General features: G+C 35.5%; 1 protein-coding gene across 1 annotated transcript in view; it reads left to right on the top strand.

Annotated features, from left to right (window-relative positions):
• FBXL17 (F-box and leucine rich repeat protein 17) overlaps nt 1–26,964 on the top strand; it is a 274,061-nt gene that overhangs the window by 229,220 nt on the left and 17,877 nt on the right. The window lies entirely within an intron of this gene.

Raw genomic sequence — 26,964 nt, forward strand, 5'->3', positions numbered from 1 at the left:
AAATCATAATAATTAATGTTATTGTTTAGAAAATAAATTTCTATTGAAAATAAAATCAAGTTCCTGCTTGTCAAATCAAATCATAAAACAAAACTGTCTTACATAAATACAGGATAAAAGTTTTAGAGCCATGAGTGGAACGGATTGCTACTGTATACTCACTTCACTGCAAAGCTAGTCAAGATATTCAGTTTCATTTCCCTTTTTAATCTTGCTAAAAGCTATTCCTGTGAGTTTGAACATGCACCATAGGTGTCCTATTTTCCCATTATTTGTCTCTACATGCTTCTTCTCTTCGTGAGACTTTATGATACAGCCAGGTTTCCTACACCAGTGGTCAAAGAGAAACAATATATTCTCACAGTTATTATTATTTAGAATCTCTTTTGTTATGGATGAGAGTATGTCCAAAGGCTGCTTTTCCCAGGATAACGCTAATGTTTTTAAATGGCCTCTGCAGGCAACCGGAACTTCAGATCTCTGAGAGTGACACATACAACCCTGAAACACTTTCTTTTTTTTCTTTTGCACTTAAATGCCAAAGATGGTTGAGCAGGGGTGGGGGGAGAAATAAAACCTAGGTGGAAGTAATTTATGCTGTTGCGTGGGAAGAGTGGTAGAGCTTGCAGAACAAGTGTTGCTCAGCTTTGAATTAAAAAGCAGCGTTTTATTATTCTCCTTCCTTTTCAACCATTCTACAACAAAACTTGAAGTGGCAATATATTGATTCTGAACATGCAGAAATTATTTGAGAAAATCATTAAAAACAATGAACCATGTGTAATAACCTCCTTATAATTAATGACAATTAAATTTGGTTTTGTATTTTTATCACGTACAGAAAAGGCATCATGTCAAAATGCTAAAAGATAATCAGAAAATCCACGCTCTTTTCCTGGCCTTCTCACAGATTTCTTTATGACTTAGAAATCCTTTCCTGTCTAATAAAGTTACCTTTCTGAAAAGGCTTAGAGATGGTTTACTATGCTATTACTACCTGCAATAGCAGTGCTACAAGTAAGCCTTCCTTCAAGCACATTCAATTCTAATTACATGTTTGCATTGGAATAGTGTTTCAAGACCCTTCTCAAGTCTGACATGCTATTTTCATGCATCACCAATGATTGTCCTAGTACAGCCATAGTCAGATGCTTTGGTAGTGAAACAGAGCACATGAACTGAAGAGTGCTATCTGCTGGTGTAATGTAAACATGGAATTTAGATACAGTTTGTTGTGCTTGTTTCTGTTTTCTGTGAGGAAACTGATACATGAGAGGAAGTGCTGTATGTGGGAGAGCTGACAAAATATTGCAGTTACTGTAGGATTACTTGTGTGAATGAAGGCTTTCAAGTTTTCTGAGTATCCAGACGTTTGTATGTTATATCATTAAAAATGAAGGATAGATACCCTGTTTTTTCAAAATGAGAGTCAAACATGACACATCATACTAGTAGTATTGCATAAATCATAGAGAGACACTTGTTTAAACTCTTTCATTAACAATGAAATGCAGTGAAGTTTTTGAGGAAAGGAACAAGTATAGTATACAAAGTCTTGAAGCCCTTAATGGAGGGAAAATTCACATCAAATTATTTATTTTTTTTTTTCAAATCTTTTCTAGTATATTTATAGTATTTACTAGTATAGCAGAAATATTCAGGTAAGTTGACATTTGATTTTGACTTCTTCCCAAGAAGAAGTGTACAATAGTTTTTAAATTGTGTAAAAAAGCATTCAGTTGGTCCTCTTAGGAGATAAAAAGATGAATGAATACCACAAATGACTCACATGAGGTTATTTTATTCTTCCTGGCAGAGAAGTTCCAAGAACTCTCTAGACAAACTAAAAAAGACCTGATCCCATTCTTTTCAAAAATATCAGTGGAAGTTTTATAGCTGACTGTTGGAGAGGTATTGACCCTGAACACAGCACTATTTCTGTAAAGTGATTTTCAGAACTCAACGCAATAGTTCATCAATTGAGAAAAAGCCTATAATCAAAAGCTATGCACATACACAAGAGGGAAATCAGCTTCATCCTGATTCTTTAACATTTTCTTTCTTGAGTAGATATAAATAAAATTGTGTGTATCAGCTTTTCAGTAGTTACCCTGTAATCAGCTGGCCTAGAGAGACATTTCACAAGTTATGTTCTTCATCATTTTTTCCTTGAACATTATGCTTGGTCTTTCACTTTCTTTCCCCTAAGACTTATAAAATAGATGGGGGAAATAGGCAAAAAAAAAGTAATAAAATGAGCAAAAAGACAAGTTAACAAAAGAACCTGTTGGAATGTGTTGCAAATTTTTTATTACTGTTAATGTGATATTTATGCAGTATTTGACAATAATCTTCAAACTTGCTGATAAATAAGGCAGATTGAAGAAATAAAATAAAATGAAGAGGAAGAAAAAAGATACCAGGTACCTTTTCTGTGTATGATTTAATTAGATCACTATTTTTGTAATCTGTGAAAACTGCTTTATAGACAAAATACTTAATCCTCCAAATTCTTTTGTAAAACAAACAAACAAAAGCAAACAACTATCTTTTAATTTGATCTACAAATATATGACATTAAGATTTTAGTTCCCTGGTTAGGATTAATTTGATTTCAACATTTTTCTGAATAATACAGGTGAATGCATTTAAGAAAACTACATGCACAGATGTCTTATTTACAGTCAAATGCTGGAGGAATTAGAGTTTTTAAAAGATCATTTTAAATAGTACTGAAATGGATTTTATGGGCTACCTTTTTATTCTTCAGTTAAACAAAAAAATGTTTCTGTTTTTTGGTTGTTGTTGTTTTGGTTTTTGTTTTTGTTTTTAATTTTAAAATGCAGTGTCTAATCTAATACTTGCAGTTCGTTTTTGCATATGTGGAATGAACTTGAAAAATCAAGACCTTGATGAAAAGCAGTGGGTTTCAGGAGGAAATCAGCAAATTGTGCTTAATGAGAACAGTTTTAGTAATAGCCCACATCACCAACTGCTTTTAAATGAGCTACTATTTTGTTTTAAATAGTTGTGATTTGCTTTTCTTGTGGTCAGCTTCCTTTTCGTGAGTCACCTGATTTAGCAGTTTCTCTCATGGTCTAGTCAATATGTAATCTGTTCATATGCAAGGTGTGAGGGTGAATGATTCTTTCTGCCTACGTATCTTTTTGCCTTTATTTCTATTGACCCTTTGGAAATTAATTCAATAAAATGGACTGTGAGCTGTACCTGTGATACCTGTTACATTGGTACACATGTCCAAGCATTTGTTTCTGCCAAGTTCTAGGGTCAGTTAATTTATGCTTTTAATGCTTTTCAAGACACCCAAAGAGCTGTTACAAAGTTTATGTTCTGCCTTTTTTTCTTGAGTTTCTCTTGGTTTTGTTTGTTTTTTTGTTGTAGTTTCCCAGGCATCCTTTGAAGAATCCTCCAAAGTTGTTTTAGGATTCCGTGCTAATTTGGTACACCTAATGTTGTCTCATAACGGTAGTCATTGCTCAGAGTATTGTTTTACATATACACTATTTGTAATGAGCAATGTTCTACAGTCTGTCATGAGCATGAGAATATCTTCTTGCTGTGTTTGTTCTTTAGAGGAGTACTGCACATAATAGAATTTAATCCATCCATAAAACAGTCCAGGTCCTTGGTTGTATACAAAGCAGAACAGTACCACTGAAGTAATGGAAACTTCAGATTATGACAGGTTAGATGTGTCTGAAATGACTGATAATTGGTATTATAATGTATTTCTTCAGCCATATTAGAAGGCACTGCATCTGGTAAATGGACTGTAGATGTGTCTGTGAACACAAGTAACAGAAATCAAAAAGTTCTTATGCTCTTCTTGAAGCAAGCTTCCCAGTAGGTCCAAGCGCTACTACTTGTAACCTGTAGTGTTGAAATTAGTGATACTTAGCATTGTTTTTTAGAGTAGTTTTTAGGAAGCGGCTTTCATTTTTCTGTGGGAATACATTTCACTTGTTGCCAAACAAGAATGTAGCTGAAGCTGTTACCTGACAGCATCCTCAGATTTTCTTTTAAAGATTGTCATTGCCCTACTGCCCACTTGGCTGTGGAACAGTGGGCGGTCCATTTCAGCAGAGAAAGTCAGCACCGAAAGACAAACCACATTGTGGATAGCCATACATTGCTGTCACAGCACAAAATCATCTCATCCACATGAACTGGATAATGTTGCTAGCTATGTTGAAAAAATAGAATTACATAGCTGAGAATTTTCTCTATCAGTATTACTGTGCTATGGTTGTAGTTTCCATGGAAATAAATAGGATGCATTACTTTCAGAGCTACCTTCATATTATGCAGACTTAAGGTGGTTGCATGCATATTAGCTGACAGGTTGCTGCAGAAGGAGTTGTAAATCTGGTGCTATTGCCCCAGTGATCAGCATCTCACTTATTTATTATGTCTGATCCATAGTATTTCAGAGAAAGGTGCTAATGGTCTTCAGATCTAAAGTATTTCCCACATGGCAGGGAAATTTTCTAAGTGCTATTCCAAGAAAAATGTACATTTTACATTTACTAAAACAAAATAAAATAAATGAGAGAAATCTTATTCTTGTTTTGCATTAGGAAACATCATATTGAGGTGAAAGGTCATTTTAAGAGATTTTTCAGTTGTCTTTCTTTCCCCTGTGGTATTTTGTCTACCTGGTAAAGAGACATACATTAAAAAAGAAAAAGGAAAAAAGAAAAAAAGAAAAAGAAAAAAAAAAAAAAGATTGCTAAAGCATATGTCATTGGCTATGCTCTCCACTGTGTTTTGGTATTCCAACATTATGACTAATCCTTTTTTGCTTAGATTATGTGTGAAGTTCACTTAAACATAGTGTTAGTAGCTATAAGGTATGTTCATGGGCTGTAGTGGAACACATAAAAAGGAGTCAATAGCTGATATACTTTGTGATTTCTCAAGCAAAAGAGTTTACAAATGTGTGTAGAGATGAAGCTGGGATTATAACTGAACCTCCTAAATCTGCTGGCAGTGTACATATGTTCTATGGAGGTGAGCATCACTTAACAACTTACTAAAATTCAGACAAGCCAGAAATAATGTGAAAGCTGTCCTTGGGCTCCATGGAACTGGCAAGCATCTCTTCTAGTTGATCTGATGAAAGGAACTTGTACAGCTCCTTGTGGAGCTGTGCAGCTATTTCTGTGGTTTTAAAGTTGCAGCAAAATCTTCAGGCTCTGACAGATTGTGCTTTGGAGGCCTGTTAAACATTTAGCTGTGGTGAACACAAAATATGCCTCAGCAACAGGTTTATTGCAGTGTAAGGAACTTGTTTCAGAATAACTAGGTTGTATGTGCGCTGCTGATCAGAACCAGTGAGCAGATCATTTGATATAGAACAGGTTATATTAATTTAGTTTCTGAAAATTGTCTCTGAAATCTTGAAATTCCAAATACTTTTTTGTTGCTGTTGTTGCTTTCTAAGAAATTATTTATTTGAACAGTACTCATTAAAACTTGTTGGCTACATGATAGCATATTCTATGTTTTTTACAACAGTGTTTGAGGCATATAGACTATACAAAAGGTAACATACCTGTATCTAGTAATTTGTTGTGTTTTTTTTTAAGAAAAGACAGTAACTCTTCTTTTAACATACTCTCTTATTTAAATGTCTTCCATTACTTCCCATAAACAAGTGGAAAAGATGCTTACATTTTGGCTTATAATGGGGCCTGAACAATTAAAAAGTGCATTTTTTGTTGAAATATAAGAAGTTTCTCTATAATTTGGGTGTGACAAAGGACTGCCTACACAGCTATTGAGTTGTACTAGATTAAAAAGATCTATTCCAACAAAAAGTGATTTGTTTAGAAGAAACATTCAGATAATTGATTTTTTATCAGATGGTCCTTATATTTTCTGGTAAACTGTTTCATGTATGAATATTTTTCAGTTGTACCCTGCTTTGAAATGGTAACATAGATGTAAACAAGCAGGAATTACGTTTGGCAAAGAGGCTTTAAATTTTTTTTTCTGGCTGTGGTCTCAACTCCATTAACTCATCTTCACCTCTTGAGAGCGCATTAAGGCAATGTGCTCTTCTTAAAACTATGTATTAGAGCTGTTGAAAAATTCTATCTAGAACATAACATTGCTGCCTGCTATCACACAGTGGATTCTTTGCAGAAATTTTTGATACGTACTACAGAGCACAATCTAGCTTTTAGTTTTTAAATGCTTTCAAGATGTTGATCTTACAGTAAAATCCTGTATGATTTTATTCCAGTTTCTCTGGGCAAGTTCTGGCCCACAAGTTAAATTTAGTTCAACAGTTAACTCATAGCAGCTAGAACAGACAAAGACATTATAGTATCTCATTGCAGAAAACTGATGATTTCATACGATGTCTCAAGATCCTGGACTTTAATCTCCCAGTGATCCATATAGTGTCTTTCTTTGTGAGTAATGTTTACATTTTTATCTTTCTTTTGAGGCTTTTTAAACAAGGAGTGGATGTCAGTAGAAGGCTTGGAGGCAGGGTGTGTTTCTTAGCTGATATTTAAAATGTTGAATGTTAGAACTGAAGAATCACTTTGAACAATTGATTATTTTGATGTATTCCTAATCTTTTCAAAAGGACCAGAAAAAAATTGCTTAGTACATTTATACACTCATTTATTTAATGCATTCAGACATGCATGCTTTTATTTTAAATCAAACATCTTTGATGTATATAGAATACAGTCTATTTACTGTTTTAAATATGACATTGTGCATTTTGTGCACTCTTTAACAGAAACAAAGAATCTGATACATTCACACAAAATTTAAAGGCACTTTTTATTCTATATCTGTGTCAGTGTATTAACTGAGTTGTTGTGTTCATCCTCCTTTAATTTGTAATTCTCTAATAATTTTCTAATGGAAATGTGTCATTCTAGATGTTGTACAGATTACTGCATGCTGAATTTGAGTCTTCCATGGAACCTTCAGAAGTATTTTAAACAGATTCCATGCAGTCTGCTGAACAGTTTGAAAACCATTGCGTTTTGCAAACAAAAAAATTAGTTCACAGTCCTTCCCTCTTAACCAAATCTTGCAGAAGTAAATTGAGTCGTATAATAGAAATATGAATTCACTGTTTCATTTTAAAACAAAGAAAAAAACCAAAAACATTATAAGTAAAATCATTTCTCTTTATGACATTTGCATAATACTTGGTTGTATTATTTTCCACTTATGTTGTTACCTATAGCTATTAGAAAGACAAAGAGAATTTGTACCTGGTATAATTTATATTTCTTCTTGACTGAAGTTAGAACTTCAGCTAGGATATAATACTTGAATGTGACTAGATTAAGAACGAAGCATTCTGATGTTGGTCATACTATCTATTAATAAATCTTACAGGGACCATTAGTTTATTACATAGTTGTTTATTTTCTTGTTTAAATTCAGTTGCCATTCTTAGAAATTTCACTGTGTTTTCTTACTGTAAAACAGGATATATTTTACTCAGGTTTTGATGTTGTTGTTGTTCTGTAAGAAAGAAGGAAAATTTACTTTCTGTTTACACAGACATCCCAGAAAGGGGACACTTAAAGCAATTTATTTGCATGGAAAATTAAATGAATTCTTAGACCAAAAAAAGTGGACTACTACTTAGTTATGGACCCATAATGACAATTTAAGGCCAAGTTCCTAAGTTAACAGATTTCAGTAAAAAAAAAGAAGTTATATTAATGGTGTTTGACAACATCACTTGCTGGTATAGTCAGTCACAAGTGAACTCTCTTAATTTTAAATAAAATTTTAAGAAGGTGGGTGACCTGGGGCTTTTTTGATAGAATCTGTAACGGGAAATTTGAGTATTGTCTTCATTATTTTCCTTATTGCTTGTAACCCTGAAGAAAAGGACTTACATTCTGGGAATTTGGTCTTTTTAGAGGCCTTGGGAGTGATGTTGGTGTGAAGTCTGTGGAATTTGGAGAACTAAAGATAAACTTTTTCACTTCCATACTTTCCAGCTAGATTTATTCTTCCACCTCTTTCTTACCTTCTATATTACAGATTTTCTAACAATACTAAGCTATTAACAGAGCATAAAATTTTTACAGATTTCCTCTGCTTGCAGAATTTTAGTGGCAAAAAGTGGGGGAATATCATCAGCTCTTATGGACTCACTCTCATCTACCACTAGTGGAAGGTAGACTTGCTGTGCATCTACTGAAGTCTTCTGTATGTGAATAAACACAAAATTATTTTTCCCTCTAAGATAAGGCTTGCATTGGTGAAGTAACTTCTGTTTCCTGAGTTTCTTGTTTAACTTTATTGCGGAGGGCACTGAAAGAAGGCTTTGGCTTGTGTTCAGATTAGAAGATAAGTAATGAATATATCTTTATAAATGTACAGATGCTCACATCCAAATGTTACTCATTTCCTTTGAGATTCTGCAACTTGAGAAAATTGCACATAATTTGTTTGCCAAAATAAATTAAAAACAAGTATCTTAATAATTTTAATTGTCCTATTTTTAGTGTCACTTGCATGCAAATAATAAAAAGAAATGAGTAATAAATAGTACATGTTAATTTTTCTTCTGTGTTTGACTGTTCTTTGGGGTTTGATTCTTTATTGAATTCTACTGACCATTTTACAATTTGATCATTTAGTCCTCATAATTTCTTAATATGGTAGGAGTTACCCTGCTTTAGCATATGACTCTGAGCAATAAAAGGGTTGAAAAGGAGAGCAAAGTAAGGTTACAAACAGAACTGACAGAAAATACTCGAAACAGCTGAATTTGGAATGCTGTAAGAAAGGCTAGCCTTTCAGTGTAGACTTCTTATCAGGAAGATACTGTTATCTAGCAGTGTCCTGACTGATGTCCTAGCTAATGATGGATTTTACAAGGTAGGTTCTATGCAGTATCATTTTTTTTCTTTTTTTAACAACCAAGTTTAACTTCTACCCCTCTAAAAGGGATAGAAGTATATAGCAGTAAACACAGAGTTCTGGCACGAGTACTGTTTTGGATGAAAAGAAACATGAACTTTATTTTTGAAACAATTACTGTCAATATGATTGAAGACAGAGATAGTAAGGCAAAAAGCAATAACAACAAAATATGGTGGAAGTCCATTTCAAGTTTGAGGACGTATTGTCTGCAATATAGAGGAGTAAAAGACATCCAGAATACAAGCAGTGCTCATAGTAGAAAGAAACAGAGATATTGATCTATTGCAAGGATCAATTTATTTTATTTTATTTTATTTTCTTACACTACATGCACAAAGGTATGCTTGATGTTGAAAATTATTTGTAGCGGGCCTGTTCATATTTCTAAGTAATGTTTACTGAAAATTGTAGCTAGCAGAGAGGGGGAAAATACTTCTTTAACTCCTTGATAAAGTTTGTTCCTTTTCATCACGTATTAAAGAAAAGGATAATTATAAATTTGAGTAAAAATGTTATGGTACTGACCTTTTCTTTTTATCTCGTTCATATGGTGAACAGTACACAGTAATAGTTCTAGAATTTCTATAGCATGCAGATTGGAACTTTCCGAATTTTTCCCATGAGGAAATTGTCATTATATATGAAAACAATTAAAATTTCTTGACCTGGAATAGTTAGCTGAGACTGAAGTCTTCTATCCCATACATCAGGAAGTCTATAATGGAACGTGGAGCCTCACAGTCCCTATAAAAGCTGTGAGATGACATTTCAGAAAAGAGTGAATTTATCTCCTGGCATCATGTATCTGGAAGTTTCAGTTCAACTGGCAGTAACTATTTTTGGGGGGAAAAAAAATTCTACATAGTATATAATTGGAGAAACTTTATTTTTATCTTCTAGTCTAGTATTGTCTGTGTGCATGGTAATTCTTTATCTAGCCAGTTTTCACAATAAGTTTTTTGTTTTTTCATTACTTGCATTTTTTTCAGTTTCTAGTTGCCTTTGAAAGAACTTAAAGTGCTCATGTAAGCTATTGCATTCTTACATACCATCATAAAAGAGGAAAACATCCATGTTTATATTAACAAGCTGAAAGAAAAATTAATATCCAATGACCAACTTAGATAAGCACCAAGACGCATGTCTCTGTATTTTTATGTTATTAAAACCACTATTACATGTCAAACATAGAATTTTATTATAAATGCACACTACTAGTAATTGGAAATTATCTAATTGGTGCAAACTATTCCTTATTTCCTTATCCAGTTTGGTAAAACTTCCAGGTTTTGTTAGAGAAGAAAGGTTTTACTGTGCTCAACTATGTTCCTAGCTGGTTCCCACGGAAATGGCGTTTATTGGAGTAGATTAGTTGCCTGGATGTGCACAGCAATGGATAAATATTTCAGAAAGCAAGTATTTTTCAACCCCTTAGGAACTAACATTTTTTGTTTGCATTTCATCTTGTTAATTGTTGTTCAAAGAGTTCCTCAGGTGATTACAGTAAGCTAATTTTATGAAGTTTCATTCTATTCATTATGCAGAATGGCTAATTAATGCTGGAAATGTTATTTTTCTGGGGAAGATTATGCAACCGCTCAGCTACAAATATCTTGCAGATGTACTGTAGTTGCCATTATTTGAAGACAGCTTGATGAGTGCCCTAAACTATTCTATGAGAAATTAGAGAAAAATCTTTCTATTTATTTATTTATTTATTTCCTGTGTAAACATGACCTTATCTGTCTTACAAAAATATGCACAACACCTTTGAGATGTTTAACAGGATGTGTCTTCAAAAGTATTTTCCTGAAAATAGTTCTTTTATTATTTTTCCATCTTGTTTGTGATGATTCGCTTGAACCTTCCTACATTTTTTTTTCTATTCCCCTTGTCAGTTGTACTTGCTGTACACTCTCAGCATTTGGTCAGATTGATTTGTATGAACAACCTCAGTTTCATTAGTCATAATGAAATTAATGGCAAGTTACGTCACTTTCCTCTGACTGTGTTTCCCAAAGCAGAACAATGTATCTGCATTGGAACGTATTAAATGTTAATGGACGCAAAATCCTGTGTTAAAGTTAATTCATGTTGAGATGTGGAGTGATACATGCTGACAAAAAAAAAAAAAAAGAAAAATGCAAAATTGATACTGACAGTCTGCCCTTCTCTGATTGTGTAGATTTGTTGCAGCACATGCAGTATGTAACAGCATGCTGTGATTTGGACCTAAGCAACAATCAGCACAATAGCAAATATTCTAGAACAGTCTGTTAGTCACTGCATTATTGTCTTTTTTGAGATCTTTAGGGATTTAAAAGATACTTTCAGTAATATATTATTACTCAACAACAGTTTTAAGAGAAATCTTATACCAGTTCTAGAATTCATCCAAGCACAATAAATAAATTTAGATTATGTATAGAAACATATATTCCAGTTCTGCTTTATTTTGAATAAAAAATTAGCTTAGGGTTAAATCTTGGTATCTTGTGTTGGAGTTGTGGGGGTTTTTGTTTGTTTGTATTTTGTTCTCTTTTTTTTTTTTTTTTTGTTAGACATACATGTGATTCTATTATGTATCACTGCATTTCTGGAAGGTTATCCAGATCTTGGATTAATTGCATGAAACCTCTTCACGCTCTCTACCTATGTATGTCCAGCCTCTGTTTGAGAAGATTCATCTGTCCTTGACAAAATGCAGTGCTCATACTTCTGCTGATCACTGCAAAGCCTTTAACAGCAAATAGTATTCCCAGAGCTGTCTTCAACACTCATGTACAGATGTACTTAATTGGATAAGAATTTTGCACAAGCTTAAGGTTGTAGGATGGACACACATCCTAGCTTCCTACCCTCTCCTGGCCTGCTTGTTCTTTTCCATCAGTAGAGAAAACAGAAAAAAAAAAAACCAACATGCATCCACTATACCTGAGCTACATGCATGCTTTACACCAGTTGGTATTAGCAGCAAATTTTATCATTTCAAAAAACATTGCTAGTGGTCATATTAAGAGCATGTTTCCCCTAGCTTCAAAGTATTCTTCGAAACATTAGTTTAAATTTAAAGAATTTTTGCAAATGAAATAGGCATATTGATGTTATATCCATAAATAAATAACCATTGTGGCTACAAGAAGACAAAACTAATGTATTATGTTGTTTTTATACAGCTAAATAAGGTAGAAATCTGAAACGAAGTGTGTAAAAGATTTGAAACATCAGTGATGGTACACTTTGATTATTTTGTCTAAAACCTGTATTTTGGACTTCCTTTTTTAATGCTGTAGAAATACCATAGTTGTACCTCAGTCACACTATTAGGCAATGTCTGCTATTGCTACTGTATTTCAGATTACATTTCTAATATTAGCCTCAGATTTTGTTTTGTTTTGTTAGTATGTTTTAGACCAGTCCTGACTTTTGTGTCATCATCAGAAACTGCTGTATGGAATTTTTGATTCTCTACTTAACATATGGTGCTTTTCAAACTGTCTTCCTCACTGGCAATAAGCCAGTGGACCATTATTAAACATATAGAAATCCCAGAGAAAAGTTTTGCAGTGAAGCTGTGTCTAGATGGTATCTAGGATATATTAAGGCTGGGTATTGAGGTGGTTTGTCTCATCATTTATTTTTTGTTAGTAGATGTAACACAGTGAAATTGTTACAAATAATTATTATTACAAAATACAATGCCTTGATGCCATTTTTTTAATTTTTTTTAGAAGACTTCTATGGTCTTAGTTTTTAAGAAAAGTGTAAGAAAAGTATTAAGAAAAAGTGAAGACAAAAATTAAACCCAGAGGTGTTTAGAAAGGGATATGTTAGGGAACTATGAAGAATATGAGTAAGTATGTTGATACCCTCTGTTGTTGTATATTCCTGGATTTATGTGCGTAGATATACGTCTATGTACTGTGTAGGAATTTCTCCATTTTGCTTTCTGGATTTTTTTCTTTAGTCTGCTCTTCTTTCAAAATGCATTGTATTTCATGCACATGATTGCAGGCCTGCTTCATCTGGCCCTTTCATGCAGCTAGTTGCTATTATATGACATAATTCAGAGTGTCTTGAAAAACACATAATTTTTTACATACTGTCCAGTGTTGTTCAGTCAAACTGATATTCCTAATTTCTAGACATACAACTTCAAGAGATTTAGCAACAAATCTAGCCCTATTGCATGAACCTCATTTTTTCCCTGTGCTTACATATTTTACAAGAAGACTAAGTAGGTGTGGAGATTGAATAAGACCTGGCTAACTTAGAAAAATAGATATACAACTTTTCATCAATCTGTTCTTCTTGAGCTGTCGGAGCAGGTCCAGAGAAGGACCACAAAGATAATCAGAGGACTAGAGCACCTGCCCTGTGTGCCCTGGTGGCGCAGTGGTAGGAATGCCACGTTGCAACACCAGAGGCCCAGGTTTGAATCCCCTGTGGCGCAAGTGGTAGAAGTGCCGCTCTGCTACACAGGAGACTCGAATCCCGGGGGTTGGACTTGATGATCTCTAAGGTCCCTTCCAACCCGCATGAGACTATGATGACTATGATATGATACTATGATACAGGCTGAGAGAGCTGGGGTTCTTCAGCATGGAGAGAAGGCTCCAGGGGGACCTTACAGAAGCCTTCCAGTAACTGAAAGGGACCTACAGGAAGAATGGGGAGAGACTTCTTTTTATAAGGACATATAACAAAGGGACTAAGGGAAATGATTTCAAACTGGGAGAACGTAGATTTAGACCAGATATTAAGAATTTCTTTACTATGAGGGTAGTGAGATGCTAGAGCAGGTTGCCCAGAGAGGTTGTAAATGCCCCCTCCCTGAAAGCATTTAAACCAGGCTAGATGGGACTTTGATCTACCCATTCTAGAGGGAGGTGTCCCTGCCTATAGCAGGGAGTTGGAACTACGTGATTTTAAAGGTCTCTTCCAATCCAAACCATTCTATGATTCCATGATTCATGAATTATAAATGTTATATCAGTAACTTACTAAAGGTATTGAGCATATTTCCGGGAATTAAAAAGCACAGCCCACAGATGTTTGCTCATGTGCACAGTGTCTGGTGTACACCTCATGCTGTGTTGTGATGATGGATATGCCTGTAATTTTTTGCATATTTTTGAGAGCAGTCAGATACCAACTCTCTTGATGAGGCAGTGTACACTAAGCATTTTATATTGAAATGTACAATTTTCAATAGCCACTTCCTTCCGTTTTTAGATTGTATGCGTAAGATTTTATATTTGTAAGAAATGTTTATCTTCTGGTTAGTATTTACTTGGTTACTCTATCTTGAATGAATTCAATTTCATACACTAAAAAATCATCTCATCTATTTGATGCTAAGTTTATATAATCTTAAGAATTGTTATACTGCATCATGGTTTAAGTAATCATTCTCACCTTCAAACACGAAATTTTTATGAGATTAAAAGTTCCTTTAGCACAATGACTCAGAAGTAACATGTTGTCATGCATTTGTTAGGTGTTTGCCTTCCTTGGTGTTTTAGTCTTTTTGATGTCTTTCAAACTGATACATTTATGAGTCCTCCTTTTTGAAAAGGTAAAATGCAGTTCTATTGTTCTTCAGTTTAGGACCTCTGAGTTTACTGCTTTCCCTCCATGGCAGAATGAGTAGACCTCTGTCAGAGTTGTCATCCTTTGTCTCAGCAAGTACTTGCAGACCACCAAGCAACCTTTTCATAGTAAGTCAGTATTTATTAATCAGAAGAATATAGTAGTTAGAGTCTGCAGGCAAGAAGGACAAAGCTAAATTTGCAAAATGGTATGTTCCCACATCATTTAGAATTACTCTCTGTCAGTCTGAAAAAGGCAGTCTCTTAGCTGATTCCACTATTGTCCAGGCTTGGCGGTTAAATTTCCTTACAATGACAAAAATCTCTGTCTGTGCCTCCCCTTTTACAATAGCATGTGAATTAGAGCTAATGAAGATTTTGCTTTTTTTGAAAATCAGCATCTCAGCATGCTCAGTTTTATTTCCTCTCTGAGATTTGGACTTTGTAAATTCGACATATTCATCAGAAGTTTGGCATAATAAGTGGTGGTTAATATGTGATTTTGATCGTGCTGTTATTATATATTTTTTTACGTAGTTTTATAAATAAACTATTGTATATTCTAAGTGATTTATTTAATTTCCACCTGCTATCAACTCAAGCTGTTCCATCAAAACTTTGTGAGCTTTTCATTTGGACTGTATATAATACTGTGTATTCTGTCACTGTCCCTGTAACACCTGAAGCGTTCCGTATACCAGCTTTTCAAAACATCCACAGAAATTTATAAGCAGAATATATACCAATTCTATACTGATTCGAGATTTTAAAAAAATAAAAACAAAAGATGCTTTCCTTCATACCGCTTTAGGTTGACTTGTTGCATGCATATCATGTCATTCAGGGCTGTAGCCTTTATTTTTAGTGCTAGCTTGATCTGTGTTTTCAGTTATCGTTAGTGACTCATTTCTGGATGTCACTAAGCTCTTGGACACAGTGCCAGCTAGAAATAACAGCTTTTACAGATATATGTTGTTTAAATAAACTCAAACCACATTGTCTGTTTTGAATAGGTTGTATTTCATTTTCCTTGTATAACTCTTTTTTAATGCAGCTTAGGAAATTTATGGTGGTTTTGTTACCTTGAAACAAAAACGTTTCCAATTTTGAAAAGAAAAAGGAAACAGCCATCTGTAAGAGACTCCTATACTTCTTCTCGAGGAAGTGCTGTAGACATTCAGATGTCTCCCCTGATACAAAATTATTCACATATCCCTTGTCTACAGAGCTAGCCATCTCATCATATAAATTCAATCAAGTTGGCCAGGCATGTTTTCCCCACAGTAAATCTGCACTTGCTGCTCCCAGTCATCTTTGTGTCTTTCACATGTGCTTGAATTAGCTCCATAATTTTTCAGCAGAGAAAGTTCAGGCTTACTGTCTTCCACTTGTGATCAGAATATGACTGTGAAGACAAAAAATTACTCCTGTGCAAAATAGTGGAAAAAAAGATAAGTTACCTTGTACTATCATCAGGCAAGACAAAATGCAGAGCTTGTTTTGATCAGCTTGACATCTTGGTGCTGTTTTTTTATTATGACCATCTCTGAAATGGACATTCATTAATATTTTTATGAGTTCACAAGCAGGACAGAACCATGTATTTTGCATTCAACTTTGTATGATTTTAGTCTTCTTTTGAATACAGGTTTATGGAGAAACAAATGATTAGCACTTGTACCCCAAACATAATTTTGAAAGATCACTCTTTTCTATTTTCCTGTTGTTTTGTTTGGTTTTATTTCATTTCTCACTTATGTCAGAGCTTTGTCATAAACAATCTGCCAGCGATTAGTTTTTTTAATAACTTTTGTACAAACATACTATTTTGTGTATGTTTTTATTCAGGGTAGACTTGCCAAATTGCTAGATGAAAAGCAAACCAAGATTTATTCTACCTGGAAATTCATAGCCCTCTACTTGACCTGTTTCTCAGGGTCTCAACTACAGGATAAAACTTGACCTAGCAGTTACTCTCTGCTACAAACCAGCTTACAAAGTTGTTACTGAATTCAGTAGTGTATATTGCACTGAAGTAATGTTAACTGTGTCACAGTAATCATACTAAAAGCAGTATGAATCAGTACAGAAAAAAAAAAAAATCAACCTGTATTAAATATTATTTCCATAAAACAAAAACGTACAATAAAATATCTTCTTATTGTATACAAGCAATTGATAAATAATCCCTGTCTCTTCTATCAGAGGCAATAGGTCATTTCAGTTCCTTGGGACTATTCTTGCCTCCAAGAATATTCTGAATTTAATGAAGGTAACCAGTGCTTAAAATAATGAGAAACCAGAAGTAAATGGTCTTTCAAGCAAGTTTTTAGTCAAAATTACTGTAAGATCACTACAAGTTTCCAAGTAAAAATCAAAATATACATCCATAGGTGAAGGAATGTACCTAGGTTTCCTAAACTCTTGGAGAGAACAGGTTTGCTCAAGGGATACAGTCTGTCTGCTTTTCATTTCCTTAAGGCATCTTACTAGAATGGTTTCCCAATGTGATCATGCTTCTATGTGTTTCTGTATCGATTGCAGTCCTGTTCCTCATTCTCAAGAATTGTTGCCTATAGCCACATGTGCACAAAAGGGAAGGGGAAGGGGAAGGGGAAGGGGAAGGGGAAAGGAAAGAGAAAGGAAGGGGAAGGGGAAGGGGAAGGGGAAGGGGAAGGGGTGGAAAAAGCCCATACCAAGTATGTTAAAATGCAAACTTGCCATCCAGAGAGAAGATATGGCATTCCTCTGGGAAAATATTTCAGGCTAGGCATCTTTTTTTTCTAACCTTCTTAAGGATTTACAGAAGTTTAAGTCTTTTCCCATTTGCATACCTGTCTGGTTACTGTGTTCTGTGAGCACATGCTGTAAATATTAAAATACACCTCCAAAAAAATACAAAGAAAATAAAACTGACCATCTCTCCCATTTGTGTTCCATACCATTGGGAAAAGGACTTAATTGGTTGCCTGTACGGTTGTGTTAGATATTGGTACATGGACATATTTATGTGTTTACTATTATTTCAAGGTAACTGCTCATACAATTATAACCAACGATGTTTTTGAGCACTGGATTATAAATGGGATGGAATTAGTTCCTTGACGGAAAGCCTGTTCTTATACAAGTTCTGTCTTGAGTTGCTTTTCATGGATGGCTGTTATCTTTTTTGATCTTTCAAGCTGGGTCTCATGAGGCTGTGACCAGGAAAATAAAAAATCTCAAAAAGGACTTTGCTACCTCGAGAAAGTGTTGAAGGGATCAGGAGCACAGGTGGTGTTCTCCTCAATCCTCCCCGTGGAGACTGGGATCTGAGCAGGAGGAGAACTGACCAGTCAAATGACTGGTTGCATGAGTGTTGTCCTGCCCAAGGCTATGGCTTCCATGGTTCTATGGTTCTATGGTCAGGGTTTACTACAGGTCACCTGATCAAGAGAAGCCTGTTGATGAGGCCTTCCTGTCTCAGCTACAAGAAGTTTCATGCTTGCAGGCTCTCATCCTGTTGGGGGATTTCAAGCACTCAGATATCTGTTGGCAAGACAAAAAGGCAAGTTATAAGCCATCCAGGAGACTCCTGGAGTCCATTGATGATAACTTTCTGGTTCAAGTATTGGTTAGACCAACAAGAAGTAAAGCGTTGCTGGATCTGCTTCTCACTAATGTGGAGGAGATCATTAAAGACTGAGGGAAAAGAAGGATATGTACAGGCAGTGGAAGCAAGGGAGTGTAAACTGAGAAGAACACAAGGATCCTGTCTTAAGTCACAGAGATGAAATCTCTGTGCCAAGGCACAGATGGAATTGAACTTGGTGAGGGATATTAAAAACAAGAGACAGGCCAAAGGGAGAGTGCCTCTTCTGCTAAATGGGAAAGAAGAACTGACTACAACAGATATGGAGAAGGCTGAAGTACTCAGTGAGTTTTGTGCCTCAGTCTTCACTGGCCACCAGGATTCTCATATCTCTGGACCTCACATCCCTGAAGCTGAACATCTGTGTGGGAACTGGGAGAGAAAACTGCCCTCTAGTGTAAGAGTGGAGTAAGTCTGAGACCAACTCATGACACTGAATGTGAACAAGTCCACAGGTTCACATTGCATGCATCCCTGGATCCTAAAAGATCTGGTTGGCTGCTGAGCCACTCTAAGACATATTTGAAAAGTCATGGCTGTCAGGCAAAGTCCCCAGGGACTGGTAAAGGGGAAACATCACTCCCATTTAAAAGAAAGGAAATAAGGAGGCCCCAGGGAACTGCAGGCTTGTGAGCCTCACATCTTGCCTGAGAAGGATGTGGAACAGGTTCTCCTGGAAGACATGTCAAGGCAACTGATGTAATTTACAAGGACTTGTGCAAGGCCTTTGACATGGTCCTCCACCACATCTTTATCTCTAAATTGGAGAGATACGGATTTGAAGGATGGACTATTTGGTGGATAAGGAATTGGCTGAAAAGTTGCAGAAGGAGATTGTGGTCAATGGCCCTATACCCAGGTGAAGGCTGACAACAAGCAGTGTAACTCAGCGGTCTGTCTTGGGTTTGGTATTCTCTAACATTTTTACCAGTGATGTAGATGATGGGATTGAGTGCACCTTCACCAAGTTTGAATGTGACACTAAGCTGAGGGTGTGCTTGATATAGCAGAAAGAAAGGATGCCATCCAGAGGGATCCTGATAGACTAGAGAGACGGGCCTTTTGAACCTAATGAAGTTCAACAAAGCAAAGTGCAGTGTTTTGCACTTGAGTCAAGATAATACCACATAAGTGCAGAAACTGAGAGAACCCTCTGATAGTAGCCCTGCTGAGAAGGGCTTAGGATTCTGGTTGATGAAAAGCTTAGCATGAGCCAACAAAGTGCACTTTCTGCCCATAGGTCCAAAGGTTCCATCAGAGGGGTGTCCAGTTGGACGAGAAATGTGATTTTTGCCCTCTGTTACTCTCTCTATTCTGCCCTCACGAGGCCCCAGATAGGATACTGCATCCAAGACTGGAAAGCTGAGGATCCAGAGGAGGGTCACAAAGGTGAGCCAAGGACTGGAACATCTCTCCTGTGAAGACTTGCTAAAGAAGCCGGGCTTGTTCAGCCTGGAAGGCTGCAGGGATACCTCACTGCTGCCTTCCCATATTTAAAGGAAGTTTGTAAATGTGAGAGAAAACAATTTTTTCATGGGTAGATAGGTGTTAGGGCAAAGGGAAATAGTTTTAAAGTAAAGAAAGTTGGATTTAGATTAGATGTCAGGGGGAAGTTTTTTAATGAGAGAATAGTGAGGTGCTGGAACAAGTTGCCCAGAGAGGTTGTGGATGCCCTGTCCCTGGAGGTGTTTTAGGCCATGTTGGATGAGGCCCTCAGCAGTCTGATCTAGTACTTTATCTTGCATCTGGCAACCCTGTCTGTGGCAGGGAGTTGGAACTTGATGATCCTTCCATCCTTTTTGTGTTTTATGGTGGCACTGAAATGTAGATGCTATATATGGCATGTTATGTGTCATCTAGACACACAAGGCAGAGCAGAACTGCACTTAGGACTGGGAAGCCAGCACAAAGTGAAATTTTTGAGTGATATACCTATAGTAGCTTCTGTTTTACAGCAGATGAACTTCAGGGCTTGATGCATGATTTATATCAATAAACATTCAACAAACGTATTTAGTTAAGGAAATACTCTTACAAATATGAAACAGGAGTAGATGAATTGCATATTTTAAGAAGTTGCACCATGCAGTGAGTTTTATTCTAATGCAAAAGCAACGTACATTGTGAGCTGTGATTCCTCTATTCTGAGCAACAGACTGTATCAGGAAATTCATGCAGTGATTTCTTCAACGGCTGCCTGCATTTAGAGCAGCAAATCATTTATGGCACATGGAAATGGGATTAGGCATATAGTATACGTGTCTCTGCATATAACAGATTAGCTGAATTGCAAGGCCTCGTGTAATTTGCATGGCAGATAACCATCAACTTCATCAGTGCAGAGGGTAACCATAAATCCTGTCTGTTAATATGATGTGTATAAACTCATCAAGGTTTTGTTTATGGCATCAAGATTAGCTCTGAAGAATCCCTCATTCAGGGAAATAACCTGAATCACTGCAAAATTTTTAGAAAATAAGTTTTTGTGTGTACACTCAAAGAGCAGAGCCGTTTCTGTGTAAAAGCAATATTTATGTTAACTAAGTATCCAATAGCTAATCTGTTGTGTACTGTAGAGGATATTAGTAACACATTTATGCTAATGTTTTAATTTTAGTTCTTAAATATTGTAATACTATAAACTAGCTGGCAGTATATTGTCTCTGCATTCAATTGTGTATTATACAATTGATAAATATTTGTGTTTAATTGCGGGCTAATTTACCAATACTTATCCACAGATTACTGAAAAAGGAATATCAAACTAATTTTTGTGTGGTAAAGCTTCACTGCATTCAAATGTGTATAGTTTATCTGCATGATTTACATCTTTCTGTTTCATTTCTAATTCAGTAGACTAATGTAAACATCAGATAGAAAAACCCATTTAAATTGTTTCATTCATACATTCTCTTTGCAGCTTCTAGAGCTTTGCTATTTTAAATAGTTTGGGTAGAGGTACCTCCACCAGCTGAAGGAGAATACTGCACAGTCTGTGAAGCAAACTATTACATCGTTTTCTTAACATCTAGATGTATAGTTTTCTTTGCTAATTTTCTTTTTATTATGTCTACTTATTGCAATTTTAACTCTTATGGACTTCACCACAATTGGTTATACATTAGGCTTTTCACAAGCAAGTGGATGGCTATCAAAGCCACCTTAATAGCTTTTAGCTATATAATAAATAAAAGATAATGGAAAGTTTCATAAGAAAACTATTACTTGGTAATTTGTGGAGGACTGATTGATTTTTACTCTGCATAAAACCTTTAGAGAGTTTGGAAATTTTAAATGCTAATTCCTGAGCATTTACATGCTTTTGTCATTAATGATGAAAGAATGTAATAAACAAGCGCTAGAATGTGTTTTGAGTGATTGCATATATATACACACAATGCCCCCAGTGTCAGGGTGATGTCAGTGGTAATTTTTAAAAATATTTCTATCCGGTCCTTACTGAGGGCTGACCAAATGCAGTTCTTTTTGCTTATGCAAAAAATGCAGACTGCATTTGCAGTGTGTTAAGTGATGGTAGGAGGAGAACAGCAACACGGAAAATCCTACAGAGGTTTATTTTCTGTTAAAAATGAACTGTGAATTATTAAGGAAGTATTCTATTGATCAGTAGGTTTGTGCTAGTAAAAATCTGTTTGAGTAATTATGCTTAGTATACTAGATTTCCAAGAAATTTGAGGAGGTAAAAATTATGTAAAACCTGGACTATTTAAAAAATGCATTAAAATTAAATTACGATTGGGCCTGATATTGGCTCTTCATACCAAAGAGAAGTATGTTACTTTCTATGTTACAAAATTCTTATACTTAAGGAATGACTTTTACAACATTCTTATACTTAGGGAATGACTGTGGTTAGTCAGATTGCTGCAATTTTTGAAACTTAATAGCATAATACTATATTCAGATTGGTTTTTTTTACTTTAAATCTAGAAATAAGGAGGAAAGCCTCAAGGTGATACACTGCCAAGTAGAGTTTTCCAAGCATATCCTACAAAATAACTACAGCAGCCTCATCTCTCTGGTTGTGCCAGCTGAGGAGTTCAATATCCTACTGGATCTTTCCACTTTAAGGCAGTCAATTGTGCCCATAGTAGCAGATGCATATATCCACACCTGTTTAAAATGAAATTTAGTTAAATTACTATTTGCTTCTAATGGTGGTTCTTTAAGGACAAAATCTATTTTATTTTCACAGCTATTCCAGCTGATCATCTAAAAGACCTATACCTGGTCTTGCGTGTGGCCTTTCACCCTCTTGGGTGCAACAAATTACCAGTACTACTGTAACTGGAGAAATTTTGACATAATACAGCTCAAGGCTGAGGGGGTGATGGTCCAGTTCCATTTAGAGACATTACACTTTATCTTCCGCTTTGTAGGAGCTGTGCATCAGTTGATTTCCATTCCTCCAACCTAACTCTGCATAAAGAAATATGAAAACTTGCTTTTGCCAAAATAAGTGGAAGCATGAAAAAGGGGAGAAAAGAATTGGATGCACTGTTAAATATTCACTTTCAGAGAAGTTCATATGTCAAAGCCAGCAACTGTAAATGAAATGGTGTCTTTTTGTGTGCCCACCTCAACGTTAGTGTGCAGAGTTTTTCTGTTTTGTCATTTGCTATATCTAGAGTCTGGTTCTCATCAGATAGAAGCATACCTCTGGCTGTTCTTTATTGCTGATTGTGCTATAAGTTTGTAAGACAAAGAATCCATACTTGCTTTATAAGGCTTTTGCTGTACACATCCTTGTTAAATTACCGCCTTGGCTTTCTGAGAATAGCAATGTGTTCTGTTTATTGTGGGCAAATGAAGTCAGAGGAGGGGGGGGGGGGGGAAGAAGCTGTTGAGCAATGCAAACATTCTCCTGGCTGAAACTTGCAGCTTAAAGTACCATGCTCATTGAAGCAGAAGAACTGAGTGTATCCAAGACTTCTTAAAAAACTTACAGACAAAGTAGCCGAGCTGCTAACAGCTGTCTAATCTTTACTTTCACCCTGCAAAACTACCATAGGACTGCTAGGCAGAGGTATTTCGAAAAAAGTTTCAGGGAAGATCGGAGGAATATTAACTGATAATCCTGACATCTGTATAAGGCAAATTAGCAATAATTAGAAGTACAATTAGTGAACACATGAATAAATATGACATATCGGGGAAGAGTTGACACAGCTTCGTTATGAGAAATTGTGCTTCACAGTTGTATCAGAGTACTTTGAAGAAGTCAGCAAGGAATAAGGAAGGCCTGGTTGATTCAGTCTGCTGGGATTTCCAGAAAGCATTTGAAAGGGATCTGAGCAGTCACAAAATGAATCAAGTTTTACGGCATGTTAAAAACAAACAAGTAAAGGTGGTCTTTTTTTACTTTACTGAAGCATACAGGCACCAGCCTTACTTCAGAAGGTTCAGATTGTAATTTTTTTTCACATGAGAAAGGTGTATGGTGAAAGTATCATTACATTTTCATCTGTTCTCATGTTCTTTCTTTGGCCTCAGCTGTTGGGTGCTGCTGGAGGCTTGATCTCTTCTCTGACCAGCACTGTTCTCATTAGGGTGCAATTACATACATGTAAAGTTTTCTAAAAATGCTGACAGTGTTTTACAGTGGCATGCTCTGTGCATTTCACAGATTAACTGTTGTGATTTATCACTACAGTGTAAGAGTGAAATGTTTTGAATACGCTCTTGTCAAAATATTTTGTTTTATTTCCAGAAGGGCATCTGCTAATCTGGGGACAAATAGTAGCAAAGTAGAACATAAATCTGTGATTTTCTGCTAGAACACTGAGAGAATGTTGTAACAGCCATTAGGCAGACACCATCTGTAATACCATAATTGATTTCTAGCATCACTTGTAATTAAATAAGAAAAATGTATACCTATTTACTAAAGAACACCCAGATACTTAATACTGTTGAATGGGAAACCAAATATGTGAGTATGTAATCTGTAGGCTCTACAGAAAGTCACAACAGAGACATTGGTGAGTATGCTGCAGGGGAAAGGCCAACCAGAAAGCAATGTCCACGCAGTTGTCCCAAACCTGAAGCTTACCACATGCATGGTTGGCCTAAAACATACTTGAAACACAGATCAGACATGTAGATGGATTGCAGCATGAAATTTCACCAATTATTTTCATATAAAATAAAGCAAAGAACATGTGAAGGCATCAGATAAACAACTGTCTGAACCGTAAAATGTGTTCTTACCCAAGAATGTCCAAGGTTGCAGAGTTGGATATTTGTTTTCAGTCAATTTTTTTTGTGTGTGTGTGTGTCATATTCATGAGTGTGTTCAGGCATTTTTATTTCACTTTGTATTGTTCCTGTAAGTATTGTTACTTGTATGAAAAATACTGTGGTTGTCTAACACTACCTTTAAGTCACATGTTCTGTTTTATCTGGTTACTGACAGAATGTAATAGTGAGAATGAAAAAACCATACACATACATTTCCATTTACAGAAGTTATTTAGATTTTCCAGACCCTGGAGCTATCTTACTCATTTTCTTCATTCTTTTAACACTTCAGTGAAATGGCAGGTTAAAGTATAGGTCCTCAGAAGACAAGAACTGAAAGTCAGTTTTGCAAAGAGACTTCATAATATGTTATTTGATAACTATTTTGTTCTCGTTTCAATAATTATTAAATCCCTTTCCTGTTCAAAGTAGTAGTAGTTCAAAGTAAATGCTTGTCTTCATATTAAAAAAATTGTAAAACTTGCATACGATTTTAAGTCCTGTTCTAGGAATTAAATGCTTGGCCCCCCAAAATGCCAAAATGCAAGGATACACGTACTAAATAGTATAAAAGCATGTTTTGAATTGTACTTTGTTAGAATATGGTTGTGCTTGAGTAGTTTGCTATACAATGGTATGTATAAGTAAGGAATAGAATATTTCATCCTTCCAGTTTGTTCACTGTGAGCAAATAGAATCACCTGCATGAAATTTCTTTTTCATCCATATTTAAGGTAGCTTATTGGAATAATGATCCTCAGGTTATGTTTTCATCTTGAGCCTTCTTCACAAAGTGTTGACAGCCTTTTTTAATATAGCAACAGCATTGTCCCAGGATTTCTTTCTAACATAAGTGTTATGAAGGAACTCTCAGAAGTTATATGTCTAATTTCCTGTAAAACCTTTACTGGGAGAATTCTTCTCCAGTGACATCTGACGATCTTTAATGACACTCCCTTGAAAGTATTCTCTGCTGATTTTCTTCCATTTATCCCTTTTTCACAAAGCCTTGAAAAGGAGTGCTTTTTTGTTTTCTCATTATGATGACATTGTAGTAACTTTTTAAATCTAGCAGAAATATTCAAAAAAAGAGAAGTGTTTCAAATTATACTTAACAGATAGTATTCTGGAGTAGGCTTTCAGCACAACAAGAAAGTCTGAAACGTTTTTCATGAAGTATTCTGAAATTCCTCTATCTTTTGTTATTACAAAAAAGAGTACTGAAAATTTCAGGCTCTATCTCCATGTCAAGTGCAAGCCATTTTTAAATGGCTATGAGGAATAAAGGTTTATATTCTGTTATATAAAAATGTACCCATCTGTTGAATTAGGATTTGTTTTTAGGGATGTACTGGAAATAGGGAGTTGGTACTGTCTTGTTGAAATCGATGAAATCATAGTGAAACTACACAGATATCAAAAGTTTGTGATGTCAGCTACAAAATTCAATTATTATTGCTCTTTGTTGGTGAACTGCTGGGAAAAAAAATGTGTTCCACTCCATCTTCCACAGCTTCTAAGAATGTACTTGGCCTCTTTTGGCTGATTTTGGTTGCAAATCTAGTCCATCTGAATATTTAAAACTTAACAAATTATTCTTTATGTCATCTGCCGTTAGTGCAGGTCTCTACAAAACTACTTCAAGGTCAGGTGTGTTCTCTCTGCTCCCAGCACTGAGATATACCCTGATTAGCTAAGATTAACATCTGGAATATTAAAGGCTGCCAGCTTTTTCTTTTCATGCCAGAAGGCTCTGTAGTATGAACAGAATCAGCCTACATCTGCTGAAATTAATTAATTATATTCCCATTATTTGTGTTAAGTCACTCCTTCATCTCCATTTTAGCAACTGCATTATATCTAGAATAAGAAGAGCAAACATCCTGCCTCTTGACTTCCTTCACTGGAAGCCTTGCACTTTTCTTAAGCTGAGTTTTCAGCTATTGAAGGCAGCTGCTCTTTGCTGTTAATAAAATACAACTGGACTAACAGTTTCTGAGCCTACATTTCCTGACAAGTTTTATAATCTCTGGTGACCAAGGTGATAGTGATCTGAATCCCGTATGTCATTCCAGACTACCCATGTCATGAGAAAGCTTGTTCAAGCTGTTCAGATTCTCAGTGGTTTTCAGTCCTTTTGGAATTTCCAGTTCCTTTTTCTTTTCTTTTCTTGAAAGTTCAAATTCAAGTTCCTGTTCTAATTCCTTCCTTTGGCCTTTTTACTCTTTTATTTTTAATTAGAAGAGTGTTCCTGAAGAAAACATGAACGTGAAGTGGTGATTGTTGTCACGTCATTATAAGCATTAGGAAACACAGTTTTAGAACAGTGTTGTAAAATACATGTCTTAAGATACCTTCAGGTTTTCCTAAATCTGTTTGTTTCATTTACACAGGAAATGTCCTGTTATTCTTTGTGCTGTCCTTGCAAAATCACTTTGCTGAGAAAAAAAAAAAAAAAAGAAAAAGAAAAAAAGAAGAAGAGGAAAAAAAAAAAAAAGGTGTTGATTTTGTCAACATCAGTTATAATTCTATAGTTATTTC

The sequence above is a fragment of the Coturnix japonica genome, chromosome Z (genome assembly GCF_001577835.2).
Source record: "Coturnix japonica isolate 7356 chromosome Z, Coturnix japonica 2.1, whole genome shotgun sequence".
In the NCBI taxonomy this organism is placed as follows: domain Eukaryota; kingdom Metazoa; phylum Chordata; class Aves; order Galliformes; family Phasianidae; genus Coturnix; species Coturnix japonica.